Source organism: Psammomys obesus, unplaced genomic scaffold (genome assembly GCF_907164565.1).
Source record: "Psammomys obesus unplaced genomic scaffold, mPsaObe1.curated_primary_1811, whole genome shotgun sequence".
Taxonomy (NCBI): Eukaryota; Metazoa; Chordata; class Mammalia; order Rodentia; family Muridae; genus Psammomys; species Psammomys obesus.
Genome location: NW_026596039.1, coordinates 21429723 through 21448181, shown reverse-complemented (window position 1 = coordinate 21448181; position 18459 = coordinate 21429723). Strand labels below are relative to the sequence as shown.

The following is an 18459-nucleotide window of genomic DNA, read 5'->3' as shown; positions in this document are numbered from 1 at the left end:
GGATCACAGGCGTGTGCCACCACACCCTGTTTATGAAATGTTAGGGATCACCCTAGACAAGCACCCTCCCAACTGAGCTACAGCCCAGCCCTGAGTGATTGCTTTCGCTAATATAACCATGGTTTTGTTGGTTTATTCTCCTGGCTCTGGTGCATGCTGTAACGTCTTGCCTGAGGCAGGCGTGGGAAACACAGCAGGGCGTCAGCGGGGTATCAGTTACTCTTCCAGTGCTAGAGCGAGACACTCTGATCAAGGCAACTTACAGAAGAAAGAGTGTATTGACCTTTGAAACCTCAAGGACCTCCCTCAGGGACACGCCTCCTCCAACAAGATCACACCTCCTAATACTTCCCAGACAGCTCCACCAACGAGGACCAAGTCTTCAGATAGATGAGCCTGTGGGGCCCATTCTCCTTCAAGCCACCACACCTGCTCTTGGGGAAACACTCTAAGTTTTAAAATACCTCTTAACTGGAAATCACAAAAGTTGTGTATGAGAGGCAGCTGGCTTGAAAGTTAAGGTCATCCTTCCATCCCTGCCATTTTCAGAGGCCATGAAAGGGTCAGAGGTGTTGTGATATTTTGTGATGGACAAAGCTCTCTGACTCTGTAGAGTTGCCATAAGAGTATCAGGAGCTGCCTCTGGAGGGCTTCATCAGTGACTTCCCATTCAGGGCCTATCACAGGGACTCCATGGTAGCAGTGTGTCAGGGAAGGCACCTAGACTTGGGTCCATTTCTATGACGCTGGCAGTCATCCCCTCCAGGGAGGGCACCCTTCTCATCTGGAAAATGGGCACGAAACCTCTTCCCTTAATGCCGTTAAATAGAATGATGGCCCAGATATCTGCAGAGTGGGTCTTCAGTCAGTGCTCTCTTCCTTGCTCCCGACACGCTGGGCCACAGCTTCTATTTCTGGATGTGAAGTAGCCAAGTGTTAGCTGTTGGGATGGTGAGACTTGCTTCTTAAGACATCCATCTTGGCTGGATGTGGCTGGGCCAGGAGCAGAGGAAAGTCTTAGTATTGGATGTAGCTGGTGTTCACCCCTCGTGGGCCGGGAAGAAGTCTGGGCTGCCTGGCACCTTGTGACAAACATGCTTCATGTAGCACAGGGTTGAGCTGTCTGCTCCGGGACATCTTGCCTCTGTGGTGGAGAGCACAGAGCTCTTTGTCAGACCTGTGCCCATGTCTCTTTCCTCCCAGCCCTCTGGCCCTCTTGAAGATGGATAGGGCTGGTGAAAGGTGGGCCAGTCCTGAGGATCCTCTGCCATCTTCTCTCCCCATTTGCCTAGGCGGGTAGCAACATCTAGGATAGATGACCTTGGAAATTCCATGCTCAAGTTCCGGTGCATCAGGAAGCCTGGGTCCCTCGGAGCTCTGAGGAGCAGAGCGTGGCTGCCTCCACATCTGACTCCAGCATCAATCAGCAGTGGAGGTGAGCTCTGCTGTCGAGATGCCAAGGTGCTAGCGTTCTCTTCACTGGTGAACCTGCCGAAACAAGGGATATGTTTTTAAAAAACGTCCCCCTCTTGGGACAGTACTTGACATTCCTCAGAACAAGACAGCACATTTTATGTTTGGTCACTATGGGAGAAAAAAAATTCACGGTTGCCTAAAAATTAACTCTACCGTTTATTTAAAATATTCTCCGCCTAAGACATGTGGAATGTGGTTCTCTGCTGGCGAGAGGTTTGTTTGATTTTTTTTCCTTTTATCCAACAGTTTTAAGCTCAAAGCTGGGGTTAGTGATTAACTATAAGCATTGTGTTTTAAATTAAACACTCCCCTGCCAGGTGCTGTGTTGAGCTGAGTACCTTAAATATAGGATAAACCTACTAAAATCTGTACACCTAAAGAAACTGATCAAGAGAGAGGACTTTTTTGCTAAAATGCTCAATCCCTATCCAGAAAGGCAAAGAGGCTGGACATCAGAAGAAGGAGAAAAGAGGGAACAAGGCAGGAGCCTGACACAGAGGACCTCTAAAAGGCTCTGCCCTGAAGACTGTCAAAGCAGATGCTGAGACTTATGGGCAACCTTTGGGCAGAGGACAGGGAATCTTAGGAAAGAAGTGGGAGTAAGATCTGGAGAGGACAGGAACTCCACAAGGAGAGCAACAGAAGCAAAAAAAATCGGAGCACAGGGGTCTTTCCTGAGACCGATATTCCAACCAAGGACCATGCATGGAGATAACCGAAGACCCCTGCACAGATGTAGCCCATGGCAGTTCAGTATCCAAGTGGGTTCCATTGTAATTGGAACAGGGACTGCCTCTGACATGAACTGATTGGTCTGTTCTTTAATTACCTCCCCCTGAGGGGGAAGCAGCATTACCAGGCCACAGAAGAAGACAATGCAGCCACTCCTGATGAGACCTAATTGACTAGGATCAGAAGGAAGGGAAAGAAAACCTCCCCTATCAGTGGACTTGGGGAGGGGCATGCGTGCAGAGGGGGGGAAGAAGGGAGGGATTGAGAGGAGAGGAGGGAGGGAACCACAGGAGGGACACAAACTGAATAAAGTGTAGTTAATAAAGAATTTAAAAAATAAAATAAATTAAAAAAAGAACAGGAGAAAAAACTGTATTTTTCTCAATCTTAAACTCATAAATTAGGAAATTACTTGTTTTTGCTCTAAATATGTCTCAATTGGCATCTTATCATCTGGTGTCTAAAATAAAGCACACTGAAGGAAATTTTATCTTCCCACAGTTCACTTCAGCAAGTCTAAAATGAAGGGCATCATAGTCCACAGCTACCTCCCAGCCGAATGCAAGTAAACCATGCACACAGTAGATATACAGGCCTCTGATTGCCTTAGTGGCTTTGTTTGTTGACATTTGCTTTGGAGCTATGAACGTGAATTATCCTCTTTGGCTGCTACTCCCAGCACTCACAAAGTAATTGCTGGTGACTCTCATTACGATGGCTTCTGTCCTTTTTGTTGGTCTCTTCTTCATTTGGCTATTCGCTGGGGCTGTTGTCTTCTTTGAACACCTTCTCCTAGGGTAAGAGTAGGAAACAGCCTATGAAAGAGATTACTGTTAAAAATGGAGCAGGCTTTGACATGGCTGGTGCCGATTTACTTAGGGCCAAGACCGGCTGGTTCCACAGGTGGAGGTTAGCAGGACTCAGGGCTCTGTCCTCACTCTGGATTTGTTGGGCATCCAGCCAGCGCGGTGTCATGGCTGGGAGAAATGGAGAGAGGAAGTAAGTCAGTGGAAAAAGATGTCCAGGCTTTGAAACAAGTTTGAAGATGAAAGCGATGTGGCCAGGCGTGAAAACAACAACAAAGCATCATTTGCTTCCCCAGCAGGAATGTGTCAGCAGACTGGCACTGTGGTGCCAGTCCCTGTGCCAGTCCCTGTGCCAGTTCCTGAGGAAGCCTCGTCTCCCAGTACCTCCTCGCCCAGTGTGCCTTGGCTAGGATGTCTCACCTAATTTCTTTGGATTGGGTGATGTTCTTTCACTCGGGTGTTGCCTAACAGATACACTTTGACCTCTACGCGAGGCTCCCCTTGCCTCCCCAGAGATTCTCACATGGGGCTCTGCCACCAAAACCTCATGCTAGTTAATCTTAAAGCATGAGAAATCTGTGCTGTAGACGGGGAAAGGGCCAGAGCGGAAAGTGCAGGCAAGGAAAGGAATCATGCTGGGGTATGGGATTGGAGCAAGGCAGAGCACGCTCATGGAGAATAAGACCCAAGAGGAAGTTTCCCTTGCCAGGCAAATCGGGGAAAGGGCAGAAGACAAGGTGGAGTTTACCCAGAGGCAAAGTGAGCAGGGAGGAGCACTGTGCTTGAGTGCACTTGCTGGTTCTGCCAAGGACTTCTCTTTTAAAGTACTTTATTGGGCTGGAGAGATGGCTCAGAGGTTAAGAACACTGGCCGGCTGCTCTTCCTAGAGGTCCTGAGTTCAATTCCAAAGAACCACATTATGGCTCACAACCATCTATAATGAGATCTGGTGCCCCCTTCTGGCCTGCAGGCATACATGCAGGCAGAACACTGTATACATAAATCTAAAAAGTACAATAAGATGTTCTTATTAATTCGGTGTGAATTTTATACAACACACTTTGATCCCACACACTCTTCCCAGATCCACCCTAACCTTCCTACCATCCCCAACTTTGTGTCTTTTTTACATAGTTTAATTAATTCTTTGAGAATTTTATACAATATATTTTGATCAGATCTATCCTCAAACTCCTCCTCCTCACCCCTCCCAGATCCATCCCCTCAGATTTCATACTTTTTAAAATTCAGTAACCCATCTATTCATCTGGTGCTGTCCATATATCCCTGGGGTGTGGGGCCAGCCACCGGAGCGTCAACCTACCAGGAGACGCACACTTGGAGAGCACTGACCTTCCCTTCCCCGCCCCTTTCCCAATGCTAGAACGTTGGCTGGCCTGTCCTTGATCTCGTGCAGGCAGCCACAACTTCTGTGGGTGCAGGAGCGCAGCATCCTGTCGTGCCTGGTCCTCTCTGGCTCCCCGCCCCTTCTTCCACGATGGTCCCTGAGACTTGTGGGTGGCATGGAGGTTCCTCTTGTGACCGAGCACTCCACTGATGCCCTCTGCATTGTGACAATTATGAATTTAGACATTAACCACCAACCCCTGCACTAAGAGCTTCTCTGATGAGGTCTGAGGGCGGCACTATTGGAAGGACGGAGAGACAGGAATTTAGAGGGTAGTGGAATGCTGCATCCATTGAGCAAAATGATACTACTAGGTTTACCCTGGATCTGTGGGCGTCCCACCCACCCGCTCTTGACCAAATTTACAGCACTGGGCTTGTGGTTCCTCCTGTGCTGCTACGGACTTCCTAATTCAGGTCTAAAGGCTTTCTCGTTTTCCTCAGGGTCAGCAGGAAACCTTGCGGTAATGAGGGGACAGCCTGTTTCCACCGTCACTTGACAGTGTCGCTCAGGTGGAACCTTGGGGACGCGCTAGGAGCCAGTTGAAACTGCCTGGGCAGACAGTTGGCTAGTGAGGGCAGTGGGGCTGTATAAGGGGTTGTTTGGTTACAGTTGCAGGTTGTTACGGTTCAGTGTGGAGACAGAGGCTTTGGGTTGGAATTTCTGCTTTGCCGTCAGTGACCAGCCTTTTCAGTGTCTCTAAGCCTTGGTGCCTTCATCTGCAAAAAGGCCTGATTAGCTAACTTGGAATGTGGTATAAGTGATAGAGTACCATCATGCTCTCTTAGCACAGTGGTTAGCAGCAGAAATTAAGTCTTCAGAAAATTTATTTTCTTTTGTTGAAAGGCAGGGAGGGGAACCTTTCAATTAAGTTATTACTTACTGCTTGCTCTGAATCAGTACGTCGGATCCATTAGCATTCTGTGGTGTGGTAACATTCCTGAGACACCACCTTATAAGGAGGAGATGCTAGATTTAGAGGTGGTTCGTTCAATAAAGTATTTACCCTGCAAGTATGAGGACCTGGGTTCCTTCCCAGTAACTCACATAAAAATGCTGGATGTGCTGACACACTCTTGAAATCCCAGTGCTGGGAGAGCAGAACCCGGTGAACTCCTAGGGCTCCCTGGCCAGCCAACCTAGCTGAACTGGAAATTTCCAGGTAAAAGAGACATATCCTGTCCAAACACACACACACACACACACACACACACACACACACACACACACACACCGGAGGATGACCAAAGAAGCCACCTTCAGATGACCTCAGGATAGGTTGACCTCTGGCCTCCACATACATGTGTATTCACCAAGCTCTTACCACAGAGGTGTAGGGGGAACAGATCACCACATGGATTCTTCGGCGGCCTAGTACAAGATGCAGAAGCTGGGCGCCACGCCCCTAACTTCTGGTGAGCAGCCCAGCGCTCCTCAGACTCCTTCATGGACTGGGTACACATCAGCACACCCCACTTCCTGTCCTCTCTTCTCGCTCACTTTGAGGAACAGCCTGAAACTCAGATTATAAGGGCATTTCTCCAGTTTATGCTACCTCTGAACCCCTCCCCCCGAAACTTTGCAGCCTGAAATAAGAATACAGTGCGGAGGACTGAACCCACTTGTACCATAGAGGTTCAGCCATGACTGGAAATACAACAGAGTCTTGTGGAACCCTGTGGCACTCATCCTTTGCCTGGAAGAAGCAAGGCAGGAAGACAGACATGGTGGGAGGTGCCCAGACTAAACTCCTGTCACTGACCAGAACTCATGTACTGGTTAGTTTTTCCTTGCCACAACCAAGACTCAGCTGGGAAGACAGCCTCAGCTGAAGACCTGTCTCGATCCGGCTGGCCTATGGGCATGTCTGTGGTGGGTTGTTCTGACTGTTGATTGACCCAGCCCGCAGCAGGCAGCACCGTTCAGAACAGCTTTGAAGGTTGTGCTTAGTGTGGGCCTTACCTTACGGGTGTAAGCCATTCTCCTAACATAGGTGGGCTATTTACTTTACTCTCTTAGGAGTCTGACAGGTCAGTTAGAACAAAGCCAGAGAATAACAGTCACCTCCTGTCCTGTTCAAATCAGAAAATTAGCCATATTTAATTGGGTCAAAGTAACATTGCAAGAGGCTGATACTTGGAATGTCTGAGGGGAAACCAAGCTAATCCGTTAGTGCACTGTTGTGGATCCACTGGAACTATGTCTCAGCCCTGGTGGTGAGAGGTTCAGAGCTCCCCTCTACACAGAATTAACACAGTGGTGTGAGAAACTTTGTGCTTCTAAGATACCCAACTGCGTTGCTGGCCCTTCTGCAAAGTGGGCTGTTTGAGCCGAGGGACGGTGTAGCCACTGGGTTCCTGGGACCAGGTGCCTGCAGTTTGAGGGAATGACCTCTAGAGGGCGCTGTTGCGTGTTTTGCTAAGCTGGGCCCCGAGGATCTGAGCAGGATTCAAATAAATTTCACTACTAAAGGAGCCAGCCTTCCCGGCCACGGAGGAAGACAGTGCAGCCAGTCCTAATAGGCTGGGGTCAGATGGAAGGGGAGGAGGACCTCCCCTGTCAGTGGACAGGGGAAGGGCATGGGCAGAGAAGAGGGAGGGAGGGTGAGATTGGGAAGGGACAAGGGAAGGAGCTACAGCTGGCATACAGAGGTAGCGAGCATTACAGTGCTGGAGAGCCACCTTCTCGGGACCTTTTCTGTGTGTTCGTGGTGAGACGGTCCAGGCCTCAGAACTATGCATTGTAACTTCTTCACTTGACAAGTAACCCATATAGCAAGTCCAGTCAGTGTTAATCCCAGGACATTACGTCCTGCCTGAAGGCCCCCCCCCCCCGTCTCCCCACACACCTCCCCTCCCCAGCTCCACCCCTCCTGTTTTCCTTCAGAAAAGGGCAGGTGGCCCAGGATGTCACCTTGATTCTGTGGGCTGGCAGCACAGTATTTGTATAATTAAGTGCTAGTCAAAATTAAACGGTCCGGTGACTCAGCGCCCGTATTCACACCGCTAAGGTTTTCCGCGCTTACAAACAGTGTTGAGAACTGTCATTAGACAGCTTGGACTCACGTCATTCATAGACAGAGAACCGATGTCAGTTCAAAGCCCTCGGATGTTCCTGGCAAAGTCTTTGTGACTCCAAGCGTGGGCGCCGCCGCTCCCGGCAGCGACGCCGTCCTCAGGAGCGCCTACCAGGTGCCTCGCGACACCCGCTTCCCCACGCAATCCGTGCCCGAAAGTCATTCTCCGTGGAGGTGGGGGAGCCGAGTGTGGCGCTTCCCCAGAGAGACTGCATTTTCACTGCCACAAAGGGCAGTTCCGCTGAGCGCCGCCTCACGCGTCACGTAGTTCGCTGATCTAAAGTGTGCACAGATGTGTGCGTGCTTGCATACTGCAACACACAGATGTGTGCGTGCTTGCATACTGGAACAGTCCCCCAAACTATCCGTCTTCGTTAGCAGTTTTCCTTCCCCTTGCCTCGGCCTAGAATCTCATTTCTGTCTTTATAAGTTCATTTATTCCAGACTTTTCACATAAAGATTGCTCTTTATCAACAAATGCTCTTCAGAACTGGCCTCCTTCAGCTAGCTCTATGTTTTCAAGGGCGCTTCATCTCATAGCGTCACCTTTTATAACCAGATAGCACGGTGCTGGCCAGACTTAGATCCCAAGACGCTGGGGAGATGATGGGAGAGAGCTGGCCCTCAAGGGCCTTTTCATTCCTTATGCGTAGTGTGGCATATATGCGCGCACGCGCGCGCGCACACACACACACACACACACTAATAATGGTAGTTGTAATGACAATAAGAGTATTGCTGAAGGTGTCCCCAGGGCCGGATACCTGGAGACTGGAGGGAAGATTCTGACCTTCGTGTCTCCTGAACCTTCTGGAGACTGCACAGGCTCCTGAGCTCAGGCCTACCTCTCAGCTTCGAAGCCAGCAGTGGCAGGCCGAGCTTCTCTCAAGTCAAGTCCCTCTGACGTCATCACCTGTCCCCTTCTTTCAGACTTTCAGGATCCTTGTAGTCAATTGACTCTACCTGGATGATCCAGGCTAACCTACCTGTTTTAAAGCCACCAGATCAGCCATGGTACTTCTACCAGCTCCTTTAACTTCCCTTTGCCATGTGTTAGTTATGTTTCCGTTGCTGTGATTGTTGATGAAATGCTGGCCAAAGGGGCTGGAGAGTTTGGCCAGTGGTTAAGAATACCTGCTGCTCTTGCAGAGGGCCTGCGTTAATTCCCAGCATTCAGGTGACAGCTCAGAAGCGTCTGGAACACTGGTCCCAGGGGCCCAATGCCCTCTTCTGATCTCCGTGGGTACCAGGCATGCACATGGTACACTGCACAATGCAGGCACAACATTCACACACAATAACTAAACCAATCCAAAAGAACGTTTCAAAGAACAGCAACACATGGACCAAAAGCAACTTGGGGAGGAAGGGTTTATTTCAGCGTGTAGACTGGTTCATCATTGAGAGAAGCCGGGAAGGGTCATGGAGGCAGGAACGAGGCAGAGACTGTGGCGGGCAGCTGCTGACTGGCTTGCTCACTTTGCTTCCTTGCATACTCAGAACCACCCACCCACGCAGAGCAGCAACCTCAGAGGGCTCTTTCACATTAACCGAGAAAATGCCCCACAGACTTGCCTATCAAGCAACCTTATGAGGCCTTTCTCAGCTGAAGTTCCCTAGTCTCGAATGGTTCTGCTCCGTCAGATTGACCACAAGCTGACCAGCACACACAGCATGTTAAGACGCCGGGGATTGGGATGTGGACATGTTGTGGGCTTTCCCAGTCTCGGATCTTTCTGTCGTACTTTTAACTGACAGGTGAAAATCATACGTGTGGTGCTGTACCACAGACGGTTTTGATATGTGTACATCAATGACTAAATCAAACTTCTGTCAAAAAGTTTTACTTACCACCTCGTCTTCTGGCTTCATGGTTCATACTGGAAATTTGCTGAGAGTAGATTTTAAGTAGATAACCCAATATATTATGCAATTTTCTATACCAGCACTATACAGGGGGTAGCATAGGATATCACATACTGTGATCGCTTTGGTGGACAGTCTGGTCCCTCTCGAGTTCATTTTGGATGCAGGAGAATGTGGAGGTCCCAACTACCTTCTTTTGAATGTTGCTGTCCATCTGTCCTGGTGCCAGGGACGGAAAGAGTTCTTCACTGTGTGGTCTCCTTTTGTCTTAAAGCATGGCCTAAAAATGTGCCAACATCAAAAACTAAATGATTGGGTGGGATTTTATCTGGGGGGTCTCCTATGCTTTATTCAACCCCTCTCCTATGTTTGTTTGTCAGACCTGACTTTTCACTGTTGAAATTGCCTTTATGTGATCTGTGCACTTTTAAAGACGTATTACGGGAACGGCCCCCTCCCCTGACACGCACTCTAGTTGGGATGACTCATCCCTTCTACCACCTGCTTTTAGCTCTTCTCCCTTTTAATCCAGGCTGTAATCTTCCAAGTCCTTTCCTGCCTTCCTTCCTTTCTCCTTCTTTTTTTTTAGTAAGGTATTTTTTAAATTTTTATTTATTTTTATTTTATGTGCATTAGCATGAAGTTGTCAAATCCCTAGGAACTGGAGTTACAGACAGATGTGAGCTGCCGTGTGGGTGCTGGGGATTGAACCCAGGTCTTTAGGAAGAGCAGACAGTGCTCTTAACCACTGAGCCATCTCTCTTTCTTTTTTTTTTTTAAACTTTTATTTTTTCTCCAAAATTTATTCATTATATATTCCAAATTTGAAGCCCCTCCCTCAACTCCTCCAGTGCTTCCCTTCTTCCCTCTTTCTTCCATCCCCTTCCCCTAGTCCACTGAAAGGGGGAGTTCTCCACTAATGCCATCTGCCCTTAGCTTGTTAAGTCTCATCAGGACTGCTTGGATGCTCTTCCTCTGTGGCCTGGCAAGGCTGCATCATCAGGGGTGAGTGATCAGAGAGCAGACAACTGAGTTCATGACAGAGGCATGTTCCCCTGCTCCCCTCACTCAGAGATCCACATGGAGACCGAGCTGCCAATCGGCCACATCTGAGCAGGGGTCTAGGTCCTCTCCGTGCCTGCTCCTTCATTGGTGCATCAGTCTCTGCAGGACCTCCTGGGCTCAGATCTTTTGGTTTTATTGGTCTCCTTGTGGGGCTCCTGTCTCCTCCATGTCCCTCTAAGCCCAGCCCTCTTCCTTTCTTCATGCCTTCTGATCCCTCTTGGTACAACAGAGTAGCCTTTGCAAAATGCAAACCTTGTCCTGGACCTGCCGTCCCTGCCCTGTCAGCCGTGCTTATTGGAAGAAAGAAAAAACTCTTTCATGGTACCTCCCTTTGTCTTCAGCCCAAGCCGGTGCTGGCCTCCCTCTTGCTCACTCTATTCACACACACGTGCGCTCTCTCAGTTGTCATAAAAGCCATTATGGCTCCTGAGGCAAAGCAGTCCCCTGGTGAGGACAGACCTCTCGGACGGACACCTCTCCTCCCTTGGCAGCCCCTCGCCATTGCAACCTCAGGCGCATTTCTGGGATTTCATTAGCATTGACCTCTGAGCCAGCCAGCTCCACAAAGACTGGGCTGAGCCTGCTTTGGCGGATCACTGTGTTTCAGGCCCATAAAGGAGCTTTTCAGAAAACGAGCAAGTGAAGTATGCATCTTACTGTGCATCAGGCTTTTAATTCTCTGTATGGTGTTTTTGATGCATAGGACTTTTTAAAATATGTGTGTAAATGCGTAATTTTAAAACTAATTTCTGTTCTTGTCAGAACCGTGTATTCAAGTCCTTTCCCATCCCAAGAATATAGAAACACTTACTCATCTTCGTGTGCAGTTTTCATTCTTGATTTGTTTGTCCGAACTCTTTAATCATCAGAAATTTATTTTGGCATGTGGTGGGAATTAGACAGATAACGTCATTGCTTTCCAATGGTTAGCTTGTCCCCAACCTTTTTAATTCTTCCTTCGCTGGTTTGAATTGGCTTGATGATCACAAACCAGTCCTCTGACTTGTTTAGTTGGGGAAAGGGCTTGCTTCTTCCTCCACTGGTGGAGTTCTATTTATTGTAGAGTGGCACAGTGCTTTAATATCTGGCAGTCCTGTTTTATAAGAAAATAAGTTTTTATAAGATAATAGTATGAGCTGAAATTTGAAATAACGTTGACTAGACAAAACTATCACTTAATATCAGTATTTAATAGCAAATATGAACGTAACATAATCCCTGCATAGGGCGTCCACCTGTGTTAGAGCCCATCAATGGGACCCATGCTTTGAATTCCCGAGTCAGGAAGTAAAAGGTAGGAAGCTGTCATTTGTATCTCTGTAAGGTTCGGGTGAAGATGCTGATCCAGAGAGCGCACTTTGAGTCCACCCCTGGATTCTGTAATCCCACACAGCTGGCCTGCTGACCACAGCTGCTCACACAGCCGGGCTCTGGCTCAGACAGAGAGGAAGGCAGGGTGGCTCCCTGTCATAGGTGATCATAATTTCCCTTTAACGGAGAGAAGTTGCCAGGAATGCAACAGTGCTTTCCACTTCCACCTCTGTGGCCAGTTAATGGCTCTTCAGTTCACACAAAGGGGGCGTTAATTGCTAACACCTGCGCTCCCCATGCTTGGGCAGAGCCTTGACTGCTGGCCCTACCCCTGCCAGAGGTCTATTCCATACAATGCAGACAAGCAGCGTGTGCCTCTCTGAAGGTCACATCTTCCTCTTCCTTCAAGTAAGGGACAGTCTTTACAAGAAACAAGCTAAAATCTTGAGAGCAGAAAATACACGCTGAATCCATTGCTAGTAAGACAGAAGTGCACATAACAGAAACGATATGGTTAGAACTCTGATATTTGTGTCTCTCGCGTACTTCCCTTGTTGCTTAGGTGTTCCCTGGCAGCATTCTGGGTGTTCTCCTGTGTGTTGTAGTGTTACTCGCCATCACCAAAAAACCAAAATGAATGTCTATCAGCCTCAAACACTGTCGAGCCTTAAGAAGGAATGGCGTTTTTATATGTGCCACAGTATAAGTAAATTCTGAAAACAGTTCACTATGTGAAATAAACCAGACAGAAAGGGGCAAAGTGTGTCATTCCACTTCTGTGACTAACCAGGGTCATAGCAAAGGAAAATAGATTAGGGGGTGCCCAGGACCAAGGGGGGGAGTTGTGGTCTAATGCATACATAATTTCTGTTGAGGATGACAAGAAAGCCCGAAAACAGATAGTCCTGAGGGCTGCACGGTACTGTGGGCGTTGCCAGTGCTGCTCAATCGCATAACGCATGCTGGTTAAACCCTAAGCTTGGTATCTCTTGCCACAGCACCTCTCTGAAAGGGCATCATGGTTAGTGCTGAGAAGACACGTGGCTAAAACATGACCTCTTGTGCACTGGGATAGGTGGCATTTCAGGGCTCCTGCGATAGGGAAGAGTGTCAGAAGTCATCTTGTAGGACTGGGGAAACACCCTGTGCTGGGAAGACACTTGCCTCGAAAGCGCGGGGACCTGGGTTGGGATCCCCAGAACCCACACAGAGAGGGGAGAGCGGTGACACAGGCTTACATGGTGGGACGGGAGGTAGAGACAGGCAGATAACCGGAGGTTTGGGGCACCCGTCCTGGCCTACTGGGCAGTTTCCACAGGAGACTGTTTGTACAAGTCAAGTTCTACTGTGACACGGCCACATGCTTTGTGTGCGTATTGCCGGAGACCGTTCATTTGTTATGATGGTAGTTAAGTAGTTGCCGCAGACACGACCATATGGTCTGCAAAACTTAAAGTATTTACTACCAAACCCTCCGTGGGGAATTTCCCAACCCCTGGCTAGGAAACATCCCTGGTCTTTTAAGGAGCTGGGCTTTCTTAAATACTGCTGTACTTCTGCAGGCTACTGAGTCGGTAAAGGTGCCTCTTCCATTGGGAAGCAGAAAAGATCCATTGTGGTGGACACATAACGGTGAATGGGAAGGAAGAGAGGATTCGAAGACAAAATTAGAATTAACCCTTGCACGTTCCTTTCTTCCTCCTCGCTGCATTCCTTGGTCGCTGTGGGCACACCTGCAGCTGGAAGAATGACTGTGGAGGTAAGGGTGCAAGCAAGGGAACCCAGGTGTCTGGGTGGTTAAGGACCTCACTCTCGGGCTCAGAATGGCCACCAAAGTAGAGCTTGTGGATATGGGGACCACAGCAGCCTCCTTTCTCTTGATTGTCTGGAAAGAGGAATTCTAATTGCTTTTCACCCAAGCCTTCCTGGGAGTCTCACTAGTGAATCAGCATCACATGGTCACTGGTAACAAGAGGCTGTGAACTGCAGTTAGGTTCAAGAGTTCCTCTTTCGTACAGGATGATGCTCCCAGTCCGGAGCCTTAGAGAGTTTATTTTACTTTCAGGGGCTGAGTTCTGAACTTAGGTCAGACCAAAGACAAAGCCTGGGTCTCTAGAACTTGTATGGCACAAACGGTGCCAAGTTGTGCGCCTGTGTGTGACCTCTGATGTGCCATCGGGTGACATGTCCCCATTTCCCAGGAGGGACCACTAGGGCTTCTGTGTGCCTTAGCAGGCAGCATCCAGTACTTTGTGGATTGTAGCCCACTTTGGACCTTGCTTTAGCCTTGCTTTCTACTGTTAGAGTTCCGCGGGCTCCCGCAGGCTGTGTGAGCCTGTGTCCCTCACGTCCCCAGACTCACCCCGAGTCTAACAGGAGTCGAGTCTTCTTTCTCCAGAACATCCTGCACACCGCACTCTTGGCAGCATCACCACCCAGAGTTCACTTGTGCCCACTTTCCCACTGATTTTTACATCCGCAACAGTAATTCCTCCCTCGCTGTAGTGGTTTAGATGCACTGACCCAGGAATGCAGCAAGAGGGAGAAACTGTGGCTCCCCCAGTCCCCATCCACTCATGTTCGTGTGACAAGCAGGTGGCACGCTGATGACATCCTTATTTTCTAGACTGCCTTTCATAATGGAGTCTTTGCCTAGGTTTTTGCAACCATCAAGTCAGATGGAAAAGAGGAATGCAGAAGCCATCCACCCATCCCCTGACTTGGGACCAGTGAGAAAAATAAACTATGTCCCAGAGCTGGCAACTTGTGTAGGTCACAGAACCCTTCAGACCCAGACCTAGAGGTAAGAGGGCCCTGGGTCTCATGCTTCTCCAAGCTGCCAGCCTGCAGCTCCTTCTGCCAGAGCCCACTGCCTCCTGCCTGCCTCAGTTGGGGAGGCAGAGCCATCCCCTGCTTTTGAAGTGCTTACCTTGGAGCCCTTTTCATGAATGAGGCCAGAAGCACACTCCACATTGATCATTTCTGTCCCTCCCCTTTTCTGCTTTCTGTTAAAGGCAGCCCCCCAGCTCCCAGCTGGCTCCTGCCCCCTCCCCCAGCCAGGAGAAGTTATTACATGAAGAGATCAGCTTACCAGTTTTCTTCAGAGCAGAGGCTGCGCTCGGAGCCCGGGGTAGTACAGTGAGGGAAAGAGCCAGGGAGCCAGCGCGGTGCCTGCGGAGCTCCAGGCTGGACTCTGGACACAAGTGCATCTGCTAGCATTGGCGCTTGGCGGACGGCTTCTCCTCTAGGGCAGCTTTGACTCTGGGTAATAATGTTTGCCGGCTACCTTTTATTAACATTGTTCCACACTGAGACAGCAATGTTAGCAAGACCTGGGGGAGAGGTAAGCCAAATAAAATCTCTTGTCAGAAATTATGTTTTTGTCAGCAGTAAATTTCCCCTTCTCTCTATGAAGAGGGATCGGGGAATAGGTCTTTGCAGTGTGCAAAGAATAATGCTTTATGTGGCTTTACCTTGGGCGTTTCTTACAGGGAAACTTCTATTCTTCTTGAAGAATCCTGTGCTTTCTAGACTTTTGTGCTGAGATGCAGTTCCCACCCTGGGGACCTGGCATGGCCTGGGTGACATGCCTAAGGCGCGCATGCTGCTTCTGCCGTTTTCAGGGGTCTGGGGATGCGTGTCAGATTCCAGTACTTCCTTCAAGGCAGTTTCCCTCTTGTGCTCAGGAAGAATCTGCATGCCCGAGAGATTGCCTTTCTTCCCTGCCTTCATGCTATGCTGTTCTCCTTCACTTTGATGTGCTGGGTAAACCTGTGTTTCACTTTCTGTCATGGGTGTGAAGAGGGAATGTGGCAGCCAGAGGGGCCGCCGGTGTGCCTGGATCTGCTAGGAAACAGGAGGCATGCTTTAGGGTCTGCGAGAACAGCTTCTTATTGGTCTGGCTCGTGTGTTTGCTGAACATGTTTCTGACCATCACTGATATCTCCAGGAGCCAATTGTGATGCATGCAGAGCCGGGAAGTGTTGATCACTGAGCAGGAGAAAGGGGACATTTAGTATTTCCACCGTTCCCGCAGTGAGCCAGCACCAACTTGACTCTTCCTCATCCCTTCACTGCTAACCCTGGTAGAAAGTCTCAGAGAATAGAGCAGTGCAAATGCAGCCTTTCTCCTGAACCTGCTGTTTGAGGAGCCTCATGACTGTATATACCTTTTTAAAAGGCCAGGAGGCCACTTCCTGGCTTTGCCTTTTGTTCGCCTTGTCAGGAGCCAAGTGAGCCCTGAGAGCTAATGCAATTGCTTTTCCCCTAAGCAGGCTTCCATGCTTACAGCTTGCTCCCCAACCCGCGTTGCAAGACTGAGGTGGTCATTTGTCCTAGGCTTTCGCCTGGTAGTTACCCAAGCCCTCTGCTCTGTGGAGAGTCCCTGGGGGAATGGAGCTCCTGAGAGGGAAGTGGAGATGCCTAGTAGATTAGAAATGCTGAAAGCTGAAAGCACACTGGTGGCCTCTGCTTGTAGTTGAAGTTTGTAACTTCCCTGTTTTGTTTTGTTTTTTTTAATGTGATTAAATGACAAATGTGCCCACCTCACTCAGGCCGGAGCACTTAGGCAGGCGAGAGGAAAGCTCATATGGAAAGTATTTCTCTGACCGCTGCTGACACATCTGGTCGGGGAGACCTCCGCACCGAGCAAATCAGCACTGCAGCAGCCCCTCCGAGGTGTGCCAGTTACTCTTAGCAGCTTCAGTCACCTGCCCACGACTGGCCCCTGGGGAGGGCCACCCTGGAATGCATGCCTGGAGCCCCTCGCACAGGCGACGGGCTCTGCTTCAGCTCACGGCAAAGCAGAGCGGGAACGAAGCGGAGCTTGGGCACACCTTACCTTGATGGAATGTGGATGGCACTCAGGAGAGTAGGCCCAAACTGTCTCAGGAGTCCGAGTACGCAAGCTCAACACAGCGGTCAGAAAGCCCAAACAGAAGCAGTGAGATGCCTGCCCTCCCACGCCTGGCGAGATCTCCTTCTTCTCTTTACCTCTCCAGCGTGTGTGTGTGTGTGTGTGTGTGTGTGTGTGTGTGTGTGTGTGTGTGTGTGTGTGTGAGAGAGAGAGAGAGAGAGAGAGAGAGCGCACGTAAGTGTGTGGATGTTTCTGCGCGGTTGGCTCTGTAAATGCCTGTGCCACAAGGAGATGGTATAATTAGGATTCCTTTCACTGGTTGGAAGTGGAATGATGAGGAAGGAACATGCCGAGTGCCCCACTCCTTAAAAGAAAATGTTTATATAGAGCTTTGAAGAATGTGGCATTTTATGGGAGCTTCTTTTTTATGGCTGTGTTACTTACAAAAGCAGACCAGGAAACATGTGGGGGTGTCCCCGAGTCCCCACAGTTTTCTCTCTTGCCTGTCCATGGGTTTTCCTGCAGGTTCTGATTATCTGCTCTTTGGGTGTTCCTTAAAACACGCAGGAGGAAAGGAAGAGAGGAGAACAGGCGAAGTCTACCCAGGCCGCTGTGCTGGCTGTGTTCTCAGCCTGGGACTGGGAGCCAAGCCGAAGAGCTGGGGCCAGTGTACAGAGCCCGTTGTTGTCTTGGGTGTGAAGTCTTTCTAGATAATCGGGGGCTTGAGGGCCATAAGTGGGGGGAGTGAGTGTGCGCAGAGGAAGCCTCAGTTGGCTGGCTCAGTAGGCACAGGTTCTTGCAGTCCAAGGACAGAGCAACCTGGCATTAAGTCAGTGCGTTAATTGAAAAAAGCTCCTGTTGCCTTTGTTTCCTGAACTTAAGAGCCTTGGGTCATTAGCATGCCTTTACCTTTGATGAGATCAGAATAGCAGCTATGGACACGTCTGCACAGTGCTGTAGCCTCTGAAGGACTGTAAAATACTTGTTGAAGTCAAGCTGGACTTTCAGTGCATTTTTTAAAGTGTTTTTATCTGTAAGTATGTGGGGGCGGGGTAGGCGTGTGCATGAGTGCCACACCCACAGGGGCTGGAAGAGAACATCCAAGCTCCCGGAGTAGGACTGGGGGTTGTGAGTCACCTGACATGAGTGCGGGGCCCAGTCTCAGGCCTTCTGCAAGAGCAGGACACAGCCATTGGTACAGTTTTTAAAACATGCTTTGCTGCCATTTAGTCCCTGTTTCCAATACTGAGGATGGCACCATGGGCCTTGCTCACATGAGGCAAGAAATCTACCAGTGCACCTCGTTCCCAGCTGATTTGGTACCTTTCTGAGTGTGAAGGCATGTCAGGACGCAGTCGGTGTCTGTGGAGACAGAGGCGCAGGGGACTGCATTTTCTGTCCTTATCCAAGGAGATCAGCGAGGTCCTGCTACATGCAAAGAGGAGGAACAGGGGTGACGTAAAACCCCCAAGAAAACGTAGACTGTGGTGAGACGCTGTCAAAGGATGTTGTTTTAATTTTGGTAAAGCAATGTGCCAAAACCCATCCAAATTAAACAGAAATATCTGGGCTGCTAATGCTTGCCAACTTTCCTTTTGTGGTGATGAAAATGATTTGGAATTAGGTATTGTGGGTGGCCAGCACCTGTCTGTGACCACACTAAAAGATCCTGTTGGCACCTCTGCCCTTCCTTCCTCCTTCCTTCCTTCCTTCCTTCCTTCCTTCCTTCCTTCCTTCCTTCCTTCCTTCCTCCTTCCTTCCTCCTTCCTTCCTTCCTTCCTTCCTTCCTTTCTTCCTTCCTTCCTCCTTCCTTCCTTCCTCCTTCCTTCCTTCCTTCCTCCTTCCTTCCTTCCTTCCTTCCTTC

The 18459-nt window shown here is 49.4% G+C and overlaps 1 protein-coding gene and 1 long non-coding RNA gene across 4 annotated transcripts in view; one reads left to right on the top strand and one right to left on the bottom strand.

Annotated features, from left to right (window-relative positions):
- The window catches only part of Thsd4 (thrombospondin type 1 domain containing 4), a 517345-nt gene that overhangs the window by 346249 nt on the left and 152637 nt on the right, over positions 1-18459 (top strand). The gene's annotated exons all lie outside the window — the stretch shown is intronic.
- On the bottom strand, positions 11288-16817 carry LOC129687427 (uncharacterized). Its single transcript, XR_008721791.1, has 3 exons — positions 16581-16817; positions 14832-15072; positions 11288-11522 (listed from the first exon to the last, which is right to left on the bottom strand). It is a non-coding gene; the product is annotated as an uncharacterized LOC129687427 (long non-coding RNA).